We start from the raw sequence: 25,165 nt of genomic DNA on the forward strand, positions 1-25,165 counted from the left end.
AACTACAAAAAAAACTAAAAACTAATAAAAAAAATAAAAAAGCTAAAAAACTAAAAAAACTAAAAAAAGGCAAAAACTACAAAAAAAACTAAAAACTAATAAAAAAGCTAAAAAACTAAAAAAACTAAAAAAAAGGCAAAAACTACAAAAAAACTAAAAACTAATAAAAAAATTAAAAAAGCTAAAAAACTAAAAAAACTAAAAAAACTAAAAAAAGGTAAAAAACTAAAAAAACTAAAAACTAAAAAAAAACTAAAAAAGGTAAAAACTAAAAGAACTAAAAAAGAAAAAAATAAATGACGACACTCAAAGAGAAAGCGACCAGGACAAAAGGAATGTTCGATTAGCAATCAACAAAGCACCGGGACACAGGGAGTATAAATGACGACCAGGACAAAACTAAAAAATCTAAAAATCTAAATAAACTAAAAAAGAAAAAAAAAGGAAAAAAATAAAGGAGAAAAACAAAACTAAAAAACAAATGTATATACAGACCGGTACACCGGGATACAAATGACGACCGGGACACAGGGAATATAAATGACGACCGGGACACAGGGACACAACTACAACGGGGAAACAGGGGGATATAAATGACGACCGGGACAAAAAAACTAAAAAGAAAAAAAAACTAAAAACTAATAAAAAAACTAAAAAATCTAAAAATCTAAATAAGCTAAAAAAGAAAAAAAAAGGAAAAAAATAAAGGAGAAAAACAAAACTAAAAAATCTAAATAAGCTAAAAAAGAAAAAAAAAGGAAAAAAATAAAGGAGAAAAACAAAACTAAAAAACGAATGTATATACAGACCGGGACACCGGGATACAAATGACGACCGGGACCCGGGACACAGGGAATATAAATGACGACCGGGACACAGGGACACAACTACAACGGGGACACCGGGGGAAACAGGGGGATGTAAATGACGACCGGGACACCGGGACAGGGAATGGTCGATTAGCAATCACCATCAACAAAGCTCAAGGGCAATCATTAGAATCATGAGGTATAGATCTGAATACAGATTGTTTTCCCATGGACCATTATATGTTGCATGTTCAAGAGTCGGTAAACCTGACAATCTATTTATATGCAAAGACAATGGGACAGCAAAGAATGTTGTATATTCGCAAGTTTTACGTAGTTAAAACCATATATATATATCTATCTATATTCACAGGTGGGACATAGGGACACAACTACAATGGCGCGTAACTATTATGGCGCGTAACGACTTACGCGCGCGGGGGGGCTTGGGGGGGGCGCGAAGCGCCCCCACCAACTAGGTGTTGGGGTGGCGCGAAGCGCCACCCCAACAGCTAGTATATATATATATATATATATATATATATATATATATATATATATATATATATATATTATGAAAAGCCCTTCTCTTGCCTTAAAAATGTCCCCTGACATTCCTCTCTTGGAAATCTTAATCAAGATCCAGAATTTCCGTTTTATCGTTTTTAACCGTTTCCCTTGTTCAGCTGGTACACACCCAATGAAGTCCAAGAAAATAATCTTAACCAATTTTCAACAAAACGGATTGAAAGGAAAAAACTATCAAAACAATTAAGTGCAGTCAAAAATCTCTTGATTGGATCAGACACATCACATGACAGGATCAACGCAGTGCACGTACAGTTGAACTTCTGGCGATTAGTGTTCAATCAAATCTGGAACGTTTGAAAAAAACACAGGGTTATTCTGAAACATGTGAGAATGATGGAAAAAATATTGAAAGTATTGTTCTCCATTGTTTGGCTGGTACACACCCAATGAAGTCCAAAAAATAATCTGAACCAATTTTAAACACAACGGCTTGAAAGCAAAAGACTTTCAAAACAATTAAGTTCAGCCAAAAAACTTCTGATTGGATCAGACAGATCACATGACAGAATTAACGCAGTGCACGTAGAGTTGAACTTCTGGGGTTTAGTGTTCAATCAAATCTGGCACGCTTGAAAAAATACAGGGTTATTCTGACACATGTGGGAATGATGGAAAAAATATTGAAAGTATTGTTTTCCATTGTTTGGCTGGTACACACCTAATGAAGTCCAAAAAATAATCTGAACCAATTTTCAACACAACAGCTTGAAAGCAAAAGACTTTCAAAACAATGAAGTGCAGCCAAAAAACTTCTGATTGGATCAGACAGATCACATGACAGGATTAATACAGTGCACATAGAGTTGAACTTCTGGCGATTAGTGTTCAATCAAATCTGGCACGTTTGAAAAATACAGGGTTATTCTGAAACATGTCGGAATGGTGGAAAAAATATTGAAAATAGAAAAACAAACTCTGGATTGGCTTTAAAACAGATATAAGGTAATAAAGTAGTTCATTCTCTGATTCAATAAGTAAAAACATTAGCAACAAAGAAAAAATCAAATTTAAAAGTAAGGAGCCAAGTGAGTCAGTTGCAGACTTTTTTAATAAGAGAAATCAAAGCTCAATAAAAAGTAGCAGCAAAAATCCACACTTTTGGCAGCTAGTTGAAGGTCGCTGGCTCTCAGCGTGCTGAAAGAAAAGAAGAGTATGAAAATGAAGTTTTGATTCACACTTTGATGACATGTCTCGCCCTCGGCACCTTTACAAGGAAACTGCCACAAGTTTTCAAGTTAAATTTCAAACACGCTATGAAAATGTATGGCATCTATATCCTTTGGATGGTTTTCACTCAAGCAAGCCGCATGCTGTGTGGTCAATTCAGATGGTCGGTAAAACTCCCTTCAAACATATATTATAAAATCACGGGCCTGCAGCAAGCCCGTTGATTCAGACGCATTCCATACGGCTGGTCAAACTACAGAAAGAATGAATTATGAACTTTATTATCCGTAAAAGTATAAAAGAAACACAAAGAACGGAGTATTATAAATAAACAAAAACAAAAACGATAAACAGCAAGAAAAAAAAATCAAACTGACAAAAGACAACATGGACTAATTAACCAGTATCAATATGGAAAAAAGGCTGCAGAGGGTCGTAAACGTGAATAAAGTAGATAGTCTTTTTACATAAATCATCACTGGAAGACCGAATCCGAGAAGGCACATCAATTAAACCAAATCGAGCAATTAATTTTTTGTTTCGGTGCCATCTAGGAAGCCGGAAGAGGAATATGCAATATCTGAAATAAACCGCACGTAGAGTATGGCGATTTTTCTTACGAAATAAATGAGCCATGCCTGATAAAAACAAAAGCACAGGGGTGCAAAAAGCGTTATAAATCATGCACAAACCGTTGCGGTTGTAACGGCTTTTGTTTGGGGACATTTTCCGTAAACGACGCGTAGGTTTTTCACGGCTTGATTCACTAGGGATGAAAAGGTAGTGGAAAGTGGTGGGCCGAAACACAGACCAAGCCAAAAGAAGAACAAGGCAGAATTGCAGTCCCAACAACGAATGGAGCGACAGCATAAGGGCTATTAAAACAAATAAACTCGCATTTAGACGCATTAACTGACAGTCCAAACTTATAGATTGTTCATTGGTTAATATAGTAAAATTGGAAAGCAATCCACGGCGAGTCCAGGCAACAAGAAGAACATCGTCTGCATATGCAACAGAAGACAAACCAATATTGCCATAAGAAATAGAACTTTTAGGGGGACGCAGGCATGATGCAAGCACACATTTAAATATACTAGAAGACGATATCGCAGAAGTTGCAACCTATTTATGTCTAGCAGCAGTTTTCACGCCATGAAGTTGCGAAAACTATGAGACTAAGTCGAAAATCTTCTGAAAAAAAAGGAATGAAACAAGATCTAAGGGCTCATAAGGCACTTGTGACGAGGTCGGAAGAGCCAAGAGCTCATATGGCATGAGTTCTAGCAAAATTATAAGAATCAATAGATTAATTTAAAAGGAAAATCAGAGGCTTAATTCCGGTCGGAATTTAAAATAAGAGCTCTGAGACACAAGGTCCTAATAAATATCAAAATTCATTAAGATCCGATCACCCACTCGCAAGTTAAAAATACCTCATTTTTCTAATTTTTCCTCTCCCTTCAGCCCCTCCCCCCAGATGTTTGAATCGGGGAATCAACTTTATCAAGTCAATTTGTGCAGGTCCCTGACACGCCTACCAATTTTCATTGTCCTAGCACGTCCAGAAGTAGCAAACTCACCAAGACACTGGAAACCCTAACTACCCCAAAGAGAGTGGATCCAGTCCGGTTTCGTCAATCACGTATCTACGACATTGGCTTATTCTACCCACCAAGTTTCATCCCGATCTCTCACTCTAAGCGTTTTCCAAGATTTCTGGTTTCCCCCTCCAACTCTCCCCCAATGTCACCAGAACTGGTCGGTTTTAAAATAAGAGATCTGAGACATGAGTTCCTTCTTAATATCAAATTCAAGAATACCTCACGAACAGTCACCCGCTCTTAAATTAAAAATACTCCAATTTTTTTAATTTTTCCGAATTAACACCCCCTACAATCCCCTAAAGAGAGCGAATCCATTTCAGTTATGTCAATCACGTATCTAGGACTTGTGCTTATTCTTCCCACCAAGTTTCATCCTGATCACTCCACTCTAAGCATTTTCAAGATTTCCGGTTCCCCCCCCCCCAAATGACACTGGATCCGGTCGGGATTTAAAACATGAGATCTGAGTTACGAGGTCCTTCTAAATATAAAATTTCATCCGATGAAATTCAAGAACATCTGATCACTCCTTCGTAAGTTAAAAATACCTCATTTTTTCTAATTTTTTAGAATTAACCCTCCCCCCAACTCCCCAAAAGAGAGTGAATTCGTTCTGTATATGTCAATCATGTATCTAGGACTTGTGCTTATTCTTCGCACCAAGTTTCATCCCAATCCCTCCACTCTAAGCATTTTCCAAGATTTCAGGTATCCCCCGCCAATGTCACCTGATCCGGTGGGAATTTAAAGTAAGAGCTCTGAGATATGATATCCTTCTAAATATCAAATTTAATTAAGATCCAATCTAATTTTTTTCCTCCCACTCCCCCCCCCAGATGGTCGAATCGGGGACACAAGTATTTCAAATTTAATCTGGTCTGGTCCTTGATACGCCTGCCAAATTTCATCGTCCTAGCTTATCTGGAAGTGCCTAAACTAGCAAGACTGGGACTGACAGACCGACAGAATTTGCGATAACTGTATGTCACTTGGTAAATAACAAGTGCCATACAAAGTAATTTTTCTCTGGGAATGGAATATTTGGTTGAAGGTTAGCTTCAATTTGACTTATTTTGGAAAAGGGCTATTACCAGGATTCGGGCAAGCCATGGGTGGAAGTAGTTGTAGGCCCTACTAAACTGAAGGAAAACTCGAATTTCTTAAACTTGAAACCCCCTCTCCCTCGCCCTATTTTAGACAGGGCTTGTGATATCAGAGCTCGATATGAGCCCTGATCCTAGTCATCTTTGGTCTAGCTTTCATTTGGATCCGTTACTCCATTTGCAAGTTATACTAAATAAAACCAAAAGCTTTCAGCACTTAAAACCCACTCCCCCTCGTTCTATTTGAGCTAGGGTTTTCATCTCAAAACATGATGCCTGTCACGGTCTTAGGCACCTTTGGCTCACTGTTCTCTGAGATCCATCGATCTCTCGGAAGTTGCACTGAATTAAATGAAAAACGTTTTTTAAGTACTTATAGCCCCCTCCCCCTAATTAAGCTAGGGTCTTCATCTCCAAACATTATGTGTCTTATGGTTTTGGCATCTTTGGCTCGACTTTCATTGAGATCCTTTACTTCATTCGCAAGTTAAACTGAGTCAAACAATTAACTCAACTTTTTTAGCACTTAAAGCCCCCTCCCCGTCGCCCTAATTAAGATTGGGTCTCCATCCCAGAACTCAATACATATCATACTCTTAGGCATCTTTATTCAATTTTCATCGAAATTCATCTCTCCATTTGCAAGTTACAGTGAATTAAATGAAAAACTCGAATTTTTTTAACACTTAAGGCCCCATTGCCCTAATTAAGCTCAATTTCAATCCAAATAGTTCAATTTTAATACAAATCTGACTGGCAGTTCTCCTGCTATACTCCATTGCACAGACGGGCGGATAGACCGACAGATCTCAAAAACCTATCTTGATGGATATTTTCCGCTATCCAAATAGGTGATGATGCTTGGATGATGATATGCTATTGTTTTCCTTTTTTCGGATCCAATGAGCCAACATGGCTACCTAAGACGTTGCAAAATCCGTCTGTCCGTCTGTCTGTCTTTCCGTCCGTCTGTGTGATCACGTATAGGGGGAGAACCGCTGGTTGAATTTGGATGAAAATTTTGATGGCCAGATTTGTTGCCAAGGATCATAAGACACATCAAGTTGAAAGATGAAGACCCTAGCTTAAATAAAACAGGGGGAGAGGGCTTTACCTGCTAATAACAGTTTTTCGTTTAATTCAGAGTAACTTGAAACTAAAGTGATGGATCTGTATGAAAGTTGAACCAAAGAGGCCTAAGACCATGACACATTTCAAGTTTTGAGATAAAGACCCTAGCTCAAATTTAACAAAGGGGAGTTGGTTTTAAATCCTGAAAAATTTAAGTTTTATGTTTAATTTAGTATAACTGGCAAATGGAGCAACGGATCCGAATGAAAACTAGACAAAAGATGCCTAAGATCTGGTTCAAGTTCTGGTATCACAAACCCTATATCAAATAGGGCGAGGGGGAGAGGGTTTCAAGTCTTTGAGTTTTCGTTTAATTTAGTAGGGCCTATGACTTATGAATGGAGTGACAAATCTGAAGTCAGATTCGTCTGAATACCTGAATTTACTGGAACGAATTTGACAAAATGCCACTGCATTGGATCCAGATAGAACTACCTAGACTTGTTTATTGCAGACAAAATTTAGATGGGCAAAGATTCATAGCTTCAGTAGTTTTACCAATAATACGGTCCTGAAGATGATGAGATGGTAGAAATCTGGTTCAGTTGACGAGATAACAAAACTTAAACACTAATGTCAGAAATATAAGCCCAAATGGACTGCAGTATGCAACATTTAGCACAAAACAAGGGATTTTAGCTCACTGTCGACCAGTGAACTGTAAAATAATTTCAATTTTCTTTGTTATATAACTTTAGACAAAAATTAAACCAAGTGTTAATCATACTATAATTTTTTTCGTCAAAAACAAATACCTTATTTCATATCCAAAAATAGAGCATGGAGCTATATCTGAGTTTACTCTAAATCTAAAGGGTGATGTTTTCATGCAAATTGCCAAAGCACACACACACAAAACCTATATCTGAGTTTGCTCTAAATATAAAGGTGATGTTTTCTTGTACATTGCCAAAGCACACAGACACAAAATTTTCGTGTCAAAGGTAAAGTATTTGAAAAAACAAGTACATTAAAAGTATCTTAAGTAATAAGTATTTCGTAATCTTACTTAAGTATCAAGTAATAAGTACACCCTAGAGTTTTTACTTAAGTACAAGTACAAGTAATGGAAAATTTTACTTAGGTAGTACTTCAAGTAAAAGTACTTCAAGTAAGTGACAGCACTGCTGGATACAAAAAAAAATTAAGAAGACATGTCACTTAACCAATAACAGAAATAAAAAATTAAATTAAATAATCATGTCGAAATATAAATAAACATAAATTGAACTTAAAAATCTTGTTAACATAGATCAAGTGAAAATGTAAAACAGTTTGTGGTAACAAACTGTAAGTAAGGAGCAACATGGCTAAAAAGTAACCAAAACTCTAAAGAGTGGAATTTTAATATCAATAAATATATCAAAGGAATTGGCTTATTATGTTAAGATTCATTAAGCTTAGTTTTACCCAAAAAGGGCTACGAGCCTGAGAACATTTGCTAGACTTTCGAAAAAGAGCGGAAACACCCCTTAAACGCCAAGGAATCTTAAATAAAATCACATCATCAGATTAAGCGTATCAGAGAACCCTGCTGTAGAAGTTTCAAGAAAACGCAGAATTTTGTATTTCTTATCAGAAGAAAGATCAGGGATGCTTGTTGATTTAGTATTAGATTTTTTTCCCAGGGGTGTTAGTATTGAATCAATCGTCCTAGAATATCGGAGAGGATATTCTCATATCCTCTCCCGATCACTCATTTGACCGACAATTGAAAGTACCAGTGCTCTTTTTTAAGTGACAAAAAAATTAGGGAATTAGCCCCACTCTCACTTCCCAAAACCGTCTGATTAAAATTTTGAGATAGCCATCTTGTTTAGCATAGTTGAAAGGTCCAAAATTGTACCTTTAGATATAGCATGACATCATCACCCACCAGCCCCTGGGTCTAGGTCTTTCATCTATAAAATTTGTCCATTGTTCACATATAGTATTTTTTAATTGAATATATGCAGACATTTTTCGGGGGAGGGTAAATTTTGTGCTTAGGATGGCTTTCTATCCTAAGTACATCCTTTTTCAATCTTTTTCCCGAAATTATCCGATCAAAATTCTGAGATAGCCGTTTTGTTCATCATAGTTGAAAAGCCCAGTCACTATGTCTTTTGAAATAACATGACTCTCACCCCCCGAAAGCCCAAGGGGCAAGTTCTTTAAATTATAAAATTTGCCCATCATTTACGCATAGTATTTGTTACTGGGAAGTATGCGCTCACATTTTCGGGTGGGGGGCGGGGACGAATTTTCTGATGGGGATTTCTTCATGGGGGTGTTTTCCATGGGGGATTTTCCAGGGGGTGAACTTGTCTGGAGAAATTATACACTTGGGGAATTTGCCAGAATTCCTATCCACAATTCCTTTCGTATGTCTTGCTTTCTTTTTTCCGTCTCAATTTTATACGTGGGGTTGTTAAGGGCAATTGTCCGGTGTAAATTTTCACCGAGATTAAATTGTCTAGAGGATATTTCTATGGGGAAGAAGATTTCTCCGTGGGGGTGGGGCCATATTTCCTGGCTTATTTAAAAATGATAAGAAATTAAATAAAAAAAGCTTTTTCAACTGAAAGTAAGAGGCAACATTCAAACTTTAACGAACAGAAATTTTACGTATATGAAGGGGAGTGCCCCCTCCTCAACACCTCGCTCCTTACACTAAAATTTTAATTTTATTCTAATTCTTTAAAGATGACTTCTGAAACACAGAGGTCGTTTAGTTAGAACAATAAACTTCTTTAAAAGTACTAAAAGACTTTAGCATGAAGAGCGAGGTGTTGAGGAGGGAGCAGCCCTCTTCGTACTCTTAATAAATTCTGTTCGCTTGAACTTTTAATGTTGCTCCTTAGTTTCAGTAAGAAATACTTGTTTTTGTATTTAATACTATTCAGAAATGATCTACCTCAGATGTCTTATGATGAAAATAAAAGCGTTTGCATGGTTATATGTTCAGATCGCTTTCATTCCTTTCCAAAGTAGAAAATTTGGTTCCCAGACTGGTATAATTGCATAAAAAAAGCAGAAGCTCCTTGAAAATTCATAAGATGAATTCCTAAGAAAATAACCAAAACTCACTGATCATTAAAAATCAACGACCCGTGGAGGAGGGGGGACATGCGTATGTTGTTTTAAAGTTAGATCATGAGAAAATAGAGAGATAGAGAGAGAGGGAGAGAGAGAGAGGGAGAGAGAGAGAGAGAGAGAGAGAGAGACCAATTTTGGCAACGTCGAGATCATAATATAAGTAGTAAAGGTAATAACACTTTAGGAGGGCACTCCAACAGCGATATCACATCGCTTACTTTGAGCTTTCTGCAGGCCCAAACATGAATGGTAAGTACCCCGGGGTAAGCAATACCACAGCGGGGACAAAATTTGCATAACCAGTTTTCTTAGCAACCGGATCTGGTCATAAACCTCCCCTAGCAACCAGATTGGCTTTACTCCAGATGGAACAAATTTTGCATATACCCTAAACCTCAGTTGCATATACCAGCTGGTACATACTTAATATTCTCAAATTCCATCTTGCAAAAACCTCATTTGCATGTTTGTATGAGTACTTAATAGTCTTCAAACCCGTGACAATTCTCTGAATAAATTTTTATTCGGATTAAATGAAATCGGTTTACATTTTTATATGTTTCCTACATTGAATGAATATAAAGCGGGATTTAAAATTTATCATATTGAAGGGCGCCCAGAAAAGATTTTTTTTTTCATTTCTATTCTATGAATAAATTTTTATTCGGTTTGAATGAAGCCAGTTACAGTATCATAGGTTTCAAACAAATACAAAGTAGAAACAATAGGGAAAATCTTTTCAAGACAGTGGAAATCAGTTCTGTGAATATTTCGGCCCTATGTCCAAGGGCCGTCTTCAGCACAATACGAGAACAAGAGAGAAAATATGTATATATAAATAAACTTACATTAAATTGTGAGAATTAAAACTAAATAATGTTATTTAAAACTTTTAAAAAAAAACAGCCCTAGCATCCTTACTTCAACGAAGTTCAACCAGGAATGACAAAAAGAATGAAGTGAGAATACAAACTCATTCAAACTAAAGAGAACAAAGTGATTAAATGCAATTTCTCAGAGCCAACCTTGTTTTTTTAGCAGCCTGTCTCAAAGGCCTTTTCGTAGCTGGTTCAATACTATTATAAATCGGTTTAGTAAAATATTTTGTTAGATCGTTTTTAATTAAATTTGAGTATAAAGAATTTAGTGATTATTCCTCTAAGTCCCTGTTCAAATAAATATTATTATTTATTTTGAGATTAATTTTGATTGATTCTCGAACCATCTGTTTTATCCCCAAATCATTACTGATGAGTGAAGATTTTACAAAAAGTATCGTATGGGACGGATTATTAAATATATGCCAACCTAAAGCAGAATCAACGGAGTTGTTGGAACTATTTGAAATTAATGCCTTGTCTATGTCTTTTTTATGCTGTTGTAACTGTTTTTCTAGATTCTGATGGGTCCTGCCAACATAGTAATTTCCACAAGTAGTAAAATGTTGTTATTTTCTAAATACTGAAAAATCTAATAAAAATTGTTAGAGAATAGAATACGTCCAGATATCAGGGCTATAGTTTCTAAAATGAGAGGGGGGACTGTTATCTTACTCAGCTTTTATATTGCACGCTTAGTCCAGACATGTTTTACAAATGCATGCAAGTAACGGAGTGAAGAATTCCAAAACAGAAATTCTCAAGGCACCAAATTTTCAAAAAGTCAGATAGATGCACTTAAGATTTATATAGGTGGCACTTACCCCATACCCTACTTTTATTTCCAAGAATGTATTCAGACTGTGTGTGGAATATGGATGCTATAGGGTTGGCATCTTTCCTCTTAGGGAGGGAAGGATAGAGTAAATTGCATTGTTCAAAAATATAGGGTTTAAAATACATGGAGGGGGAGGAGTCAATTTTCCCGAATCAAGTGAAAATGATAGTGAAACTCAAAACTGAATCATATAGAACCACAAAGGCAAAGATATTCCAAAGAAACTGAACCCTTTCTGCGGATGCTTGAATTTTGCAGGCTTTAAACTGGGGCCTGAACGAGCAGTTCTTCCCCCTAGTCAATATCAATTTACGGCTATACTAATAAGGTCTAAACCCACAAACATACTGAAAAAAAACTTTTAGATAACTTAGTTTTTACCAAATCGTCTTAATTTTCAATTATTCATGCTGGAAAAATGTTTTCATTTAATTATATATGATTATGTCCAGTGCTCTGAGGGTAAATTATGTTTCAGCGATGGGAATCTTTAAAAAAATAAAATATATCTTTTTATAAAATTTCTGAAAATAAAGAGTTAATATTTTTTCCCCATATTTTTTTTAGGAAAAACTTATTGTACAAAAATTAAAAAGTTGATATTATTTTTCCCAACGTTCTTTAAAATTTTATTTTGAGAACGGGAATAAGAATATGATTAGTTTTTGATTTCAGTAACTTCCACCACTACCCAACGGAATATCCTTTATTCTGGATTAAACTGGATACAAAAAAAAAATTAAGAAGACATGTCACTTAACCAATAACAGAAATAAAAAATTAAATTAAATAATCATGTCGAAATATAAATAAACATAAATTGAACTGAAAAATCTTGTTAACATAGATCAAGTGAAAATGTAAAACAGTTTGTGGTAACAAACTGTAAGTAAGGAGAAACATGGCTAAAAAGTAACCGAAACTCTAAAGAGTGGAATTTTAATATCAATAAATATATCAAAGGAATTAGCTTATTATGTTAAGATTCATTAAGCTTAGTTTTACCCAAAAACGGCTACGAGCCTTAGAACATTTGCTAGACTTTCGAAAAAGAGCGGAAACACCCCTTAAACGCCAAGGAATCCTAAATAAAATCACATCATCAGATTAAGCGTATCAGAGAACCCTGCTGTAGAAGTTTCAAGAAAACGCAGAATTTTGTATTTCTTATCAGAAGAAAGATCAGGGATGCTTGTAGATTTAGTATTAGATTTTTTTCCCAGGGGTGTTAGTATTGAACCAATCGTCCTAGAATATCGGAGAGGATATTCTCATATCCTCTCCCGATCACTAATTTGACCGACAATTGAAAGTACCAGTGCTCTTTTTTAAGTGACAAAAAAAATTAGGGAATTAGCCCCACTCTCACGCCCCAAAGCCGTCTGATTAAAATTTTGAGATAGCCATCTTGTTTAGCATAGTTGAAAGGTCCAAAATTGTACCTTTAGATATAGCATGACATCATCACCCACCAGCCCCTGGGTCTAGGTCTTTCATCTATAAAATTTGTCCATTGTTCACATATAGTATTTTTTAATTGAATATATGCAGACATTTTTCGGGGGAGGGTATATTTTGTGCTTAGGATGGCTTTCTATCCTAAGTACATCCTTTTTCAATCTTTTTCCCGAAATCGTCCGATCAAAATTCTGAGATAGCCGTTTTGTTCATCATAGTTGAAAAGCCCAGTCACTATGCCTTTTGAGATAACATGACTCTCAGCCCCCGAAAGCCCAAGGGGCAAGTTCTTTAAATTATAAAATTTGCCCATCATTTACGCATAGTATTTGTTACTGGGAAGTATGCGCTCACATTTTCGGGTGGGGGGCGGGGACGAATTTTCTGATGGGGATTTCTTCATGGGGGTGTTTTCCATGGGGGATTTTCCAGGGGGTGAACTTGTCTGGAGAAATTATACACTTGCAGAATTTGCCAGAATTCCTATCCACAATTCCTTTCGTATGTCTTGCTTTCTCTTTCCCGTCTCAATTTTATACGTGGGGTTGTTAAGGGCAATTGTCCGGTGTAAATTTTCACCGAGATTAAATTGTCTAGAGGATATTTCTATGGGGAAGAAGATTTCTCCGTGGGGGTGGGGCCATATTTCCTGGCTTATTTAAAAATGATAAGAAATTAAATAAAAAAACCTTTTTCAACTGAAAGTAAGAGGCAACATTCAAACTTTAACGAACAGAAATTTTACGTATATGAAGGGGACTTCCCCCTCCTCAACAACTCACTCCTTACAATAAAGTTTTAATTTTATTCTAATTCTTTAAAGATGACTTCTGAAACACAGAGGTCGTTTAGTTAGAACAATAAACTTTTTTAAAAGTACTAAAAGAGTTTAGCATGAAGAGCGAGGTGTTGAGGAGGGAGCAGCCCTCTTCGTACTCTTAATAAATTCTGTTCGCTTGAACTTTTAATGTTGCTCCTTAGTTTCAGTAAGAAATACTTGTTTTTGTATTTAATACTATTCAGAAATGATCTACCTCAGTAGTAGTAGTAGTAGTAGTATTAATTTATTAACCAAAGGAAATAACACAGACAAAATCAATCGGTAGCACACCAAAAGCGTTGCTTGCGAGGGTGTGTTACTAACAAAAAGAACAAAAAATAGAAGAAAAAAAGAACAAAAACAGAAAAACAATGAGTTAATCTAAAATGAGCAGAAAGGTGAAACCGTGTACCGAGAAAAAAAAATTATATAAATAATTCATACACAATCAAACAACATAATATCATGATCCCGAAGCAAAAAAAGAAAACAAAAGAAAAAAACAATAAACAATTATTTTCAATACTAAATCAATCAATCTCAATCTATTTCAAAGGTATACCTACCAAGAAACCCCACACGCAGCACGGCCTTAAATTGATTAATGGGCAATTCTTTAATACTTGGAACAAGCTTATTCCATAGCTTAGCCCCTCTATAAATAATTGAAAAAGCAGTCCTACTGGAAACTAGGCGAGGAACCTCAATATCTCCACTTGTTCGAGTTCTATGATCATGAATATTAGACCTATCCCGAAAACTTCCTGTAAAATATTCTGGAACGCACCCATAATGGTGCTTATACATAAAAACCAGTGTATAAAAATCACGCAATCCGGCTGCAGGCATTATATTTATCATACTATACATTGACCTGACCGAATCCCGGTTGCCTATTCCACAAAGTGATCTAATGGCATTATTCTGCAGTACGCAGATTGGGCGAAGTATTGAGGGGAATGTCCCAAGCCATACAGACGAGCAATACAAAATATACGGATGAATAAGAGAATAATATAATAACCGTATAACATTTGAAGGAAATAAATGTTTTAGTTTACGGATAATCCCTAAATTCCGCGATAATATTCTACTTATAGCTTTTACATGGCACTTAAATGATAAAATTTCGTCAATAATAATCCCAAGGTACTTAACGGACTTTGACCGCTTAACAATTCCCTTCGGTGTAGCTATTTCCATAATCCAAGGATGATAATTTGGGGACCGTGAAAAAATAACAAAATTTGACTTATTTATATTTAGGTCAAGGCGGTTTATCTTCAACCAAAGACATGTCATAGTCATTGCTGCATTAATTGTTGAGATAAGTTGTTGTTCAGTTGAGGCAACACACATCAATGTCGCATCATCAGCAAATAAGGGTGTAGTGATCCTGGTTCCCGAAGGTGCGGGATTCACTATATCCCCTATTCTAGAAGTAGTTGCAACAGCATTTGGCAGATCATTTATAAAAATCAAAAAAAGAGTAGGCCCTAACACAGAACCCTGGGGGATACCATATTTAACAAGACTCTTACTTGAAGAAAATCCATTAATGTGAACATAATGCTCTCTATTTTGGAGATAATCACAAATCAAAGCTAAAGTAGCCCCTCTTAGTCCATAAAATTCACATTTTCGAAGTAATAATTGGTGGTCAACAGTGTCAAATGCCTTAACCAAATCAAGAAACAGACCCGCTACTCTAAGCTTATTATCAAGAGCTCCATTGATTATCGAAGTTATATATGATAATGCCATCTCTGTGGTTCTCCCTTTTCTGAAGCCAAATTGAATTGGATTTAACAGATTATGCAGTTCCAAATGATCATAAACTCTAGTGTTAATAAGGAAACGCTATTTTTAACACCAGAAGATTGAGTGAATCACTACCTGCCGATGTATTTTTCATCCCAAAGATAATTTTCTCTACTTCATCACGAGAGAAGGGTCTCATATACATAGAAATATCAATTGGAGTCTTCATAAAAAAACTCCAAGGGAGGATCATCATCACAAGATACTATACGGAAAGATAAATCTACGCCAATATTAGCAAAATGTTTGGAAACAGCATTACATATCTCTTCGGGTTCCTTCGTTGGTAGGCCATTCTGCATTACTACTTCATCGGAAATAATAGAGTTCTCTGTCGATATCACACTTTTAATTATTTTCCATGTTTTTGCAGCGTTACCACAAGTCTCAGTGAATTTATTTACGAAATATTTTTTTTTGCATTTCTCAGTAATTTATTCAGGGCATTTCTATAATTTTTATAAATTCTTAAGCAGATCGGATCATTTCCATTATTTATGGCATTCTTATAAAGTTTATCTCTTTTATTAATACAGCGCAACAAGCTAGGCGACATCCATGGCTTCTTAGGATTATTTTTCCTTGATGACGAACGAACCATTATAAATGTTTTTGTCACTAACAAAATTGGTTTATCGTAAAATCTTTGAAAACTCGTATTTATATCATCCGTAAGGTCTATTAAATTATTCCAATAAACTTCTGCAATTGCCTGCTTAAATTTTTGAAGGTTACTCTGGCTAAATACGTGCATTGGACTCTTAGGAATTATTGTTGCTAACATTTGGGGAATACAGAGATCAAATCTTGTTGAAATCCCAAAATGATCGGATACATCTGTAATAATAACTCTTGGAGCTGAAAAAAACAAATTTGAAAAAATATTGTCAATTAGCTTTGATGATGAGGTGGTTACTCGTGTGCATATATTTATAGTTGGAAATAAACCATAGGACATACAAAGCCGCAAAAAATCTATAGAAACACTCGCATCAAGCTCACTTAGGTCAATATTAAAATCCCCGAGCATTATAAATGGATGTGAACTAGTTGCTAGTTTCTCCAGCTGCTTATCCAAAAGATCCATAAAGATTGGTATGCAGCCAGATGGCGGCCTATACAATATAATAACAAATGCATCTTTAGGTTTCGGCCTAGGCTGAAGAATAAATGGTTCAAAAACCATTTCCTGGTATACTACTAAGTCATTTCTTACCAAAACCTCAATATCGCTTCGAATATATGCACCGTTTCCTCCATGTTGCCGAAACTGTCGATTCCTATTAATCAGATGTCTTATGATGAAAATAAAAGCGTTTGCATGGTTATATGTTCAGATCGCTTTCATTCCTTTCCAAAGTAGAAAATTTGGTTCCCAGACTGGTATAATTGTATAAAAAAAGCAGAAGCTCCTTGAAAATTCGTAAGATGAATTCCTAAGAAAATAACCAAAACTCACTGATCATTAAAAATCAACGACCCGTGGAGGAGGGGGGACATGCGTATGTTGTTTTAAAGTTAGATCATGAGAAAATAGAGAGATAGAGAGAGGGGGAGAGAGAGAGAGAGAGAGAGAGAGAGAGACCAATTTTGGCAAAGTCGAGATCATAATATAAGTAGTAAAGCTAATAACACTTTAGGAGGGCACTCCAACAGCGATATCACATCGCTTACTTTGAGCTTTCTGCAGGCCCAAACATGAATGGTAAGTACCCCGGGGTAAGCAATACCACAGCGGGGACGAAATTTGCATAACCAGTTTTCTTAGCAACCGGATCTGGTCATAAACCTCCACTAGCAACCAGATTGGCTTTACTCCAGATGGAACAAATTTTGCATATACCCTAAACCTCAGTTGCATATACCAGCTGGTACATACTTAATATTCTCAAATTCCATCTTGCAAAAACCTCATTTGCATGCTTATATGAGTACTTAATAGTCTTCAAACCCGTGACAATTCTATGAATAAATTTTTATTCGGATTAAATGAAATCGGTTTACATTTTTATATGTTTCCTACATTGAGTGAATATAAAGCGGGATTTCAAATTTATCATATTGAAAGGTGCCCAGAAAAGATTTTTTTTTCATTTCTATTCTATGAATAAATTTTTATTCGGTTTGAATGAAGCCAGTTACAGTATCATAGGTTTCAAACAAATACAAAGTAGAAACAATAGGGAAAATCTTTTCAAGACAGTGGAAATCAGTTCTGTGAATATTTCGGCCCTATGTCCAAGGGCCGTCTTTAGCACAATACGAGAATAAGAGAGAAAATATGTATATATAAATAAACTTACATTAATTGTGAGAATTAAAACTAAATAATGTTATTTAAAACTTAAAAAAAAAAAACAGCCCTAGCATCCTTACCTCAACGAAGTTCAACCAGGAATGACAAAAAGAATGAAGTGAGAATACAAACTCATTCAAACTAAAGAGAACAAAGTGATTAAATGCAATTTCTCAAAGCCAACCTTGTTTTTTTAGCAGCCTGTCTCAAAGGCATTTTCGTAGCTGATTCAATACTATTATAAATCGGTTTAGTAAAATATTTTGTTAGATCGTTTTTAATTAAATTTGAGTATAAAGAATTTAGTGATTATTCCTCTAAGTCCCTGTTCAAATAAATATTATTATTTATTTTGAGATTAATTTTGATTGATTCTTGAACCATCTATTTTATCCCCAAATCATTACTGATGAGTGAAGATTTTACAAAAAGTATCGTATGGGACGGAATATTAAATATATGCCAACCTAAAGCAGAATCAAAGGAGTTGTTGGAACTATTTGAAATTAATGCCGTGTCTATGTCTTTTTTATGCTGTTGTAACTGTTTTTCTAGATTCTGATGGGTCCTGCCGACATAGTAATTTCCACAATCACAGGGTATTTGATAGACCCCTCTTTGGCGAGTAACTGGGGTCTTATCTTTACCAGAATTTAAGAAATTAATGATTTTAAAATTATTAGTAAAAGTTAAAATTATTAGTAAAAAGTTAGGGGAATACTCACTAAATTCTTTATACTCAAGTTTAATTAAAAACGATCTAACAAAATATTTTACTAAACCGATTTATAGTAGCACTGAACCAGCTACGAAAAGGTCTTTGAGACAGGCTGCTAAAAAAGAAAGGTTGACTCTCAGAAATTGCATTTAATCACTTGTTCTTTTTAGTCTGAATGAGTTTATATTCTCACTTCATTCTTTTTGTCAGTCCTGGTTGAACTTCGTTGATGTAAGGATGCTAGGGCTGTTTTTTTTAAGTTTTTAAATAACATTATTTAGTTTTAATTCTCACAATTTAATGTAAGTTTATTTATATATACATATTTTCTCTCTTGTTCTCGTATTGTGCTGAAGACGGCCCTTGGACATAGGGCCGAAATATTCACAGAACTGATTTCCACTGTCTTTAAAAGATTTTCCCTATTGTTTCTACTTTGTATTTGTTTGTTATGGAAAGGCAGTGTGGTCTTCGTCGCTATTTTTATCATAAGTTTCCTTTACTGAGCGAATGTAAGGCAGGATTTTAAATTTATTATAATGAAAGGCGCCTGGAATAGAATTCCAATATCATTTAAATAAATTGAAAAAAACCAAAGTTCAAAAAATATCACTATAAATTTTGTTTTTTTAAATAAAAAATCGCGAGAAGCATATGCATAAAATTTTGATCTGCATTTCAAAAGTTAATTTCTTTTGCTATTGGCTTGAAAGAATCATCTTGTGATATTATATTTAAATGTGCATTTTTGTTTTTGACTGTGAAACATGAAGAAAATGAATGTTACCACTGGAAAGTTAATATTTTTTGTTTGAGGATGATACAAGTTTGTGGAGTACTACAATATGCCATATAAGTTCCTAATGTAAATATGTAGTATTGTATATGCCATTATTTCAATACGAATATTTCATTGAATTACATTGTTATGTTTCCAACATTTTATGCGGCCGCCCCCATGGTGCTCTATGGTTGTTCATTGATGATAAATGGTTTGTTGTATATTTTGATCAATATTAATTTTGCACTGGAAGGATAAACACTTACAACATATTTGAAAAATTTGAAACATTTTAAAGTTATCATTTTGGCACATTGAAAAGTTATCGTTGCGTTGAATGCAACGATGCAACGTAATTCAAATATTTGAACTACGAAACACCTACTAGTGGTAACATTATTAGAAATGTATGCATTCTTTGTCATGACAGTGAGAGATTAGAATCCTTTGGAATGCTGATAAGGTTCAATTTTTAAGATGGTGGATATACAAGAGCAACATTTCTAGAGATGATAGTTTTATGTGTCTAACTCTAGGTGTTTCTCTCTCTCTCTCTCTCTCCCTTTCTCTGTCTCTCTCGCTCTCTCTCTCTCTCTCTCTCTGTCTCTCTGTGCCGGTGTGTCTGAGCAACTGTTTGCTTGTCTCTGTGTCTGTCTTTTTGTGTTTGTGTGTTTGACTCTGACTTAACGTTACCCTCCATTTTTAACTTTTTACATGGACTTTTCATAGATTTTTCAAAGGATATTTGGAGTCCGTCATTTTATTCCTGGCCGCTGAACAACAAAAGCTCCCTTGCGATCTGCTTTCAAATAGCCAGTTACAAAAGTGCAAGCAAAAGGTAATAGGAAAAAGACACATTGCAAAAGTTGTTTAAATTAATAGGTACACAAGCTCTTGTTTTTCGATTCTCTACCAAAAAAGCTGGTACATACAACGGCGAATACATAAATCATCTTAATTTTGTAGAGCCAATTGTTTTGCTCAGTAAATATGACCTTATACTAAAAAAAAATAAATTAAATTCGATTGCTCAAAAAAGCAAACAAACTCATGCGAGAAGGAAAAATCAGGAAAAAGAAACTGGAAAGAAGAGTAAATCAAAAGTTAATCAAGACAAGGGTTGATTGCTAAAATCGTCACATTAGTTTGAAATTTAATGAAAGTAGCAATTTAATCAAAAATAAAGAAAGTTGTAAAGTCTATAATATTGATTGACATTTTGGGAAACTATCAATATGCATTTATGGTCCAATTCATGCGTGGGCGTGAATTAGTTGAAAAATTGCTGTTCTTAAAATATGGTATATCAGTTTCGGCAGAAGGATCGGTGTCAAGCAGGTATGAGACTAATTGATGTAATGCCAAATTATTTACTTTCAACTATGTTAACCATAATCGGGAGCATACCATATTGTTGAACAATTGGTATTGTCTCCGCGTAAACTGTAACGTTTCTCCCCATGCTTTGTCTAAGTGATTTCTCAGATAAAGCCGTAAGCTAAAAAGTCACAATTGAAAATTGTCCCGAGTAATCATTTATTGAGTAACGTTAATGCCCATATTTGATATCTCGCCATCTATAGTCACAAAAAATTCATTCGGTATATCCGCCATCTAGCAAGCTAAAAAAGTCTCACTACGAATGGTCTCCTTTCCTATTGACTTCATATTTAACAGTAAGAGATTAGTTTTGTTTGTGTCCTCATTTAAACCGAAGATCTACAGTCTGAAATGGTAACCTAATGCATCCAACCGTACGTAGTAAAATTCTTGAAAATTTATATCAAAGAACTGTTTTTTCTTTTTGCTTTTCACAGCGACATCTACTGAGAAGACAATCGTGCCTTGAAAAGCATCATGTGCTAACAGACACTAGTCAGATATGAAAGGATACCCTTGTAGTCACTGTAGGGCAAAAAGTCCATGTTGTATGCCGACGGAATTATACCCACAAGCGAAAAAAACTTCGACAACAAAGGCGGAAGGAAAAGTGGCTAGCCAAGATTTCCACTGACAAGTGTGAAATAAGGTCGAACACTTGATAGTTCCTGTATAAAGAGTGTCACCTATTTTGTGGCTGTCCGGTTGACTCCTCGGCTTCATGTCGAAAAGGCTTTGAGATCTTCTACGTTCGAATTATTGACTTTGACAAAACACCCGAAGAAACTTGCGGATTGCGAAACGATGACTGGGCACTCGCGGTTTACCGAAGAATATATACGGTGCTAGATCTTCATGGCGCTGACGCTGTATACCATCATGTTTGTAATAATAGTTTTTGAACAACGCGCGCGTCTCCAACAAAGTATGACAACACCTAGTGTGAGCCTGAGAAAAAGAGAGGAAGGTCGAGAAGACCAAAGGACGATATAGAATCGATGCTTTCCTAAGGACAACGCAGTTCTTATAAAACAACGCCGAGGAATAGACGACGAGCAGCGATATAGTTCAGAAGATGCGTGATGCTCTCCAGGAGAATACTGAACTGTATAGCGATGTTTATATGAAAAAGAAAATATCTGAGCACTTTGGAAGTCTAACGTAGTCACCTTCAGGGAAGCTGCCTCATCGATCTTAAATCAGTATCACTCAGGGGCAAGGTCCGGAGATCCCCAGAAGGGAAAAGTGCAGTTACTTGTCGCTGCAGCGAAATTGTTAAAAAATTATATAAAAGGTCTACAAACAAACAAAGAAAATTACGACGTTCTGGAAACGCTGTCCGCTACTTTAGAAGCTTAAAATTTATATTTGAAAGCCTCAAACTTGTTCTTCGGGAAATGGTTGTTGGGAAGGATGTAGAACTCAAGATTGCTAGCAGCGGTCGTGGAATTATTCAAGTAGCTAGACCCCGAGTAGTAATCGCATCCCTACAACTGGGTCTGGGTTTAGAGATGAATCATTACTTGGTGTCACGATATCTTATCAACACCCATAATGCAATGAAATTTTGTTCACACTGTCATGAAGTTAGATTTTTTAAATTCTCAGACGTCCGCACAGTTAAAGATTTGGATGAAATTCTACACCACATTGCCGACAGTGTGGTTCATGATATCTGCACTCTTGACGGCAAGAATACTTCCCAGGGAAGGGGTATCATTACCTCTCTGACACCAGTGTCAACTACAATGAGAATTCCTATTCCCAGAATAAACTCCACAACCGATGACATAGAGGATGCACACAAAATACGGGTTGTCCATCACAAATTAGATGATACAGTACTCTCCCGCGCCCAATGCCAAGGTCTAAAAGATTTACAACCTACAGTTGTCTGCTCCATTCGTGACACCTATGGCTTTCATCCTGGTATCTGAAAATTCCAAGACGGGGTTGGAATAGCGCACATCAAATAATCATGTTCGGAAATCACCCAGGAAAACCCTCCTTTGTTTTCCAGTCTGCAAAAGACTGTACCCAACTTTCCTTTGTCAGAAGGAGCTGATTTGTCAGAAGGAGCTTAATTTGCTAGCGTCACGCTAGCAAAGAGGATCAATCTCACGGAATCTGATTGTTTTCAACACGGCCTGTGTTCCTACCTGGAATCACTTTTTGACAATTTTTGCATGCTCCAGTCTCCTAACAAGCCAGGGTTTGCCAAGGCTATAGCACAGACTTGCAATCTCGAGGAGCGCTCCAATCCCCTTCCCAAAGGCATTTGATATATCATCTAGGGTGGAACTTTTCTGCACAGAACTACACGGGCTAAAAACGAACAATATTCAGAAATACTTGACCATTATGCTACCTACGTGACCCACAAGTATCTATGATGGCGGAGCTACCATAAAGAATATGGCCCAGTCGAAGAGAAGTCGTATAACCGGCTCTAAGATTTTCTCCGCAGCATATATTCAGCTGAAGGTAAAAAAGCATGTGTTCTTGTCCTGCAAGAAAAACAAGACCTGGTTTTTCTGCGCGTTGGCTGTTTATCTCAGATCAATGGGATTCGTAGTAGTCCAGGCACCAGGTGATGGATATGTCCCAATTGAGCAAGATACTGTTGATTCTTCCCAGTATTACGATACTGCCGTCATCGGAGATGATACTGATCTTTTAGTTAAAGGGTGTTATCATGGTGACCTATCAAGCAAGAAACTATTCTTTGCACCTGAGCCAAAGTCGAAAAAAGCTCCCCGATCATGAGATATTCACAAATTGAAAAAGAAGCTAGGCCAAGAGACATGCCATCTGATTCTTTTCGCTCACGCCATCTTAAGTCATTTGATTCTAAAAATCGTGAAGTGCTCCTGTCAACTGGAATGTAGCTCAACGCGATGTAGCTGCCTTAAAAACGCCTTACCATACACTACAGCGTGTAAAACGTGTAAACGGACAGCATGTTCTGATTCTCCAAGCATCGAAAGCTGTAACGATGAGGAGAACGTTAATGCCTAGATATCTGAATCAAAAGAATAAGTTGTGAATAGCAGGCGGAGTTTGATTCTGTCTTTCTAATGTTTATGAATTTGATTCGATAATTTTATCAGCTGTGAAGACTAGTCAGTGATAATGGTTTATTCTAACAGGGATTTTAAATGTCGGTCACTGTAACTGGTCACTGTCACCGTAGTTTCACAGATGCTTTCACTTTTCTAATATTTTTCACGTTTTAATAAACATCTTACAATCCCTTGTTTTTAGGCCGACGCATCAGGTGATGGAGCCAGCGACGACCAGGTTCAGAATAACTAATAATTAGATCGTATAACCGACAATTCAGCCAGCAAAAGATAGTCTGGTAAAAAAAAGGGGGGTCACAACGACGAGAAGCGTAAAAATTTCATATTGATGACTAAGAAACTGTTTTTTTTTATGTATACCGTACACCAAATTTGACTCCATTTTCGCACTCATTTCGTCTTTTTACATCGGAATAATATTTCAGTTCAAGAAAAACCAACAACTACCGGACAATAATTTTTATTTAGGAAAATGAGAAAACTGACACGATGCGCAAGAAAAAACTAGTTTTGCGTCGAACTAGAATACACAACTTTGAATATTTTGTTTAACTTTTTTTCTCTTCAACATGGTGTAAAAATTATTTCTGTTGCAATGTTGCAAGTACTATTAGCATAAATATAGTTACTTTAAATTTTGATGCGTTAGTAACTCTACTGATGATAATGACCGACTGTTTCATCAGAACGTTTAGAGCCTTTGTTTATATTTTTGTTTCCCTGTCTAATAATAGGACCTGTCTCTATTTGGAACTCTTAGTTGTTTTATCATAGAAAAGACAGTGAGGTCGTGGAAAAAAACCGACGTCGCATATATGGGGATAACAAACCAACTTCAGAATCAGCAACATTTCATATGCTTTTGGATGAACAAGATGATAAATATAGCACCTATAAATTCACCATTATTTCATTTTTAATTAGAATAATACTCAACGGAATATTAGAAAATTCAAGAATAGTTAGTCAACTTATAATGTCAATGGACCGGTAACGTGCTTTGACCCTAAACAGAGTATTTTGTTTAGTATCAATATATTTTGTATTAATTTTGATACGTTTGTAACTATACTGATGATGATGACTGACTATGTCATCGAAATATTGATGACCTGTCCGTATTTGGAACCCTTATTTATTTCACCATAGAAAAGACAGTGTGATCAGGGAGAAAAAAAATACCAACGTCGTATATATGGGGATGACAGACCAACTTAAGAATCAACAGTAATTCCTTTGCTGTTAGAAGAAAAAGATGATAAATTTAGCACCTATAAATTCAGCATTATTTCATTTTTAATTAGAAGAATATTCAACGCAATATTTTAAAATTCAAAAACAGTTTGTGAACTTTGTACGTCAATGGAACGGTAACTTGCTTTGACCCTGAAGTGAATATTTTGTTTAGTATAAATATGGTTTGTTTTTAATTTTGATACGTTGGTAACTAAGCTGATGATGACGACCAACTGTGTCATCGAAATATTTACAGCCTTTGTTTATATTTTTGTTTCGCTGTTTAATAAAAGGTCTTGTCCCTTTTTGAAACGGTTATTTATTTTATTATAGAAAAGGCAGTGTGGCCATGAAAAAAAAAATACCAACG

Source organism: Artemia franciscana, chromosome 12 (assembly GCF_032884065.1).
Source record: "Artemia franciscana chromosome 12, ASM3288406v1, whole genome shotgun sequence".
In the NCBI taxonomy this organism is placed as follows: Eukaryota; Metazoa; Arthropoda; class Branchiopoda; order Anostraca; family Artemiidae; genus Artemia; species Artemia franciscana.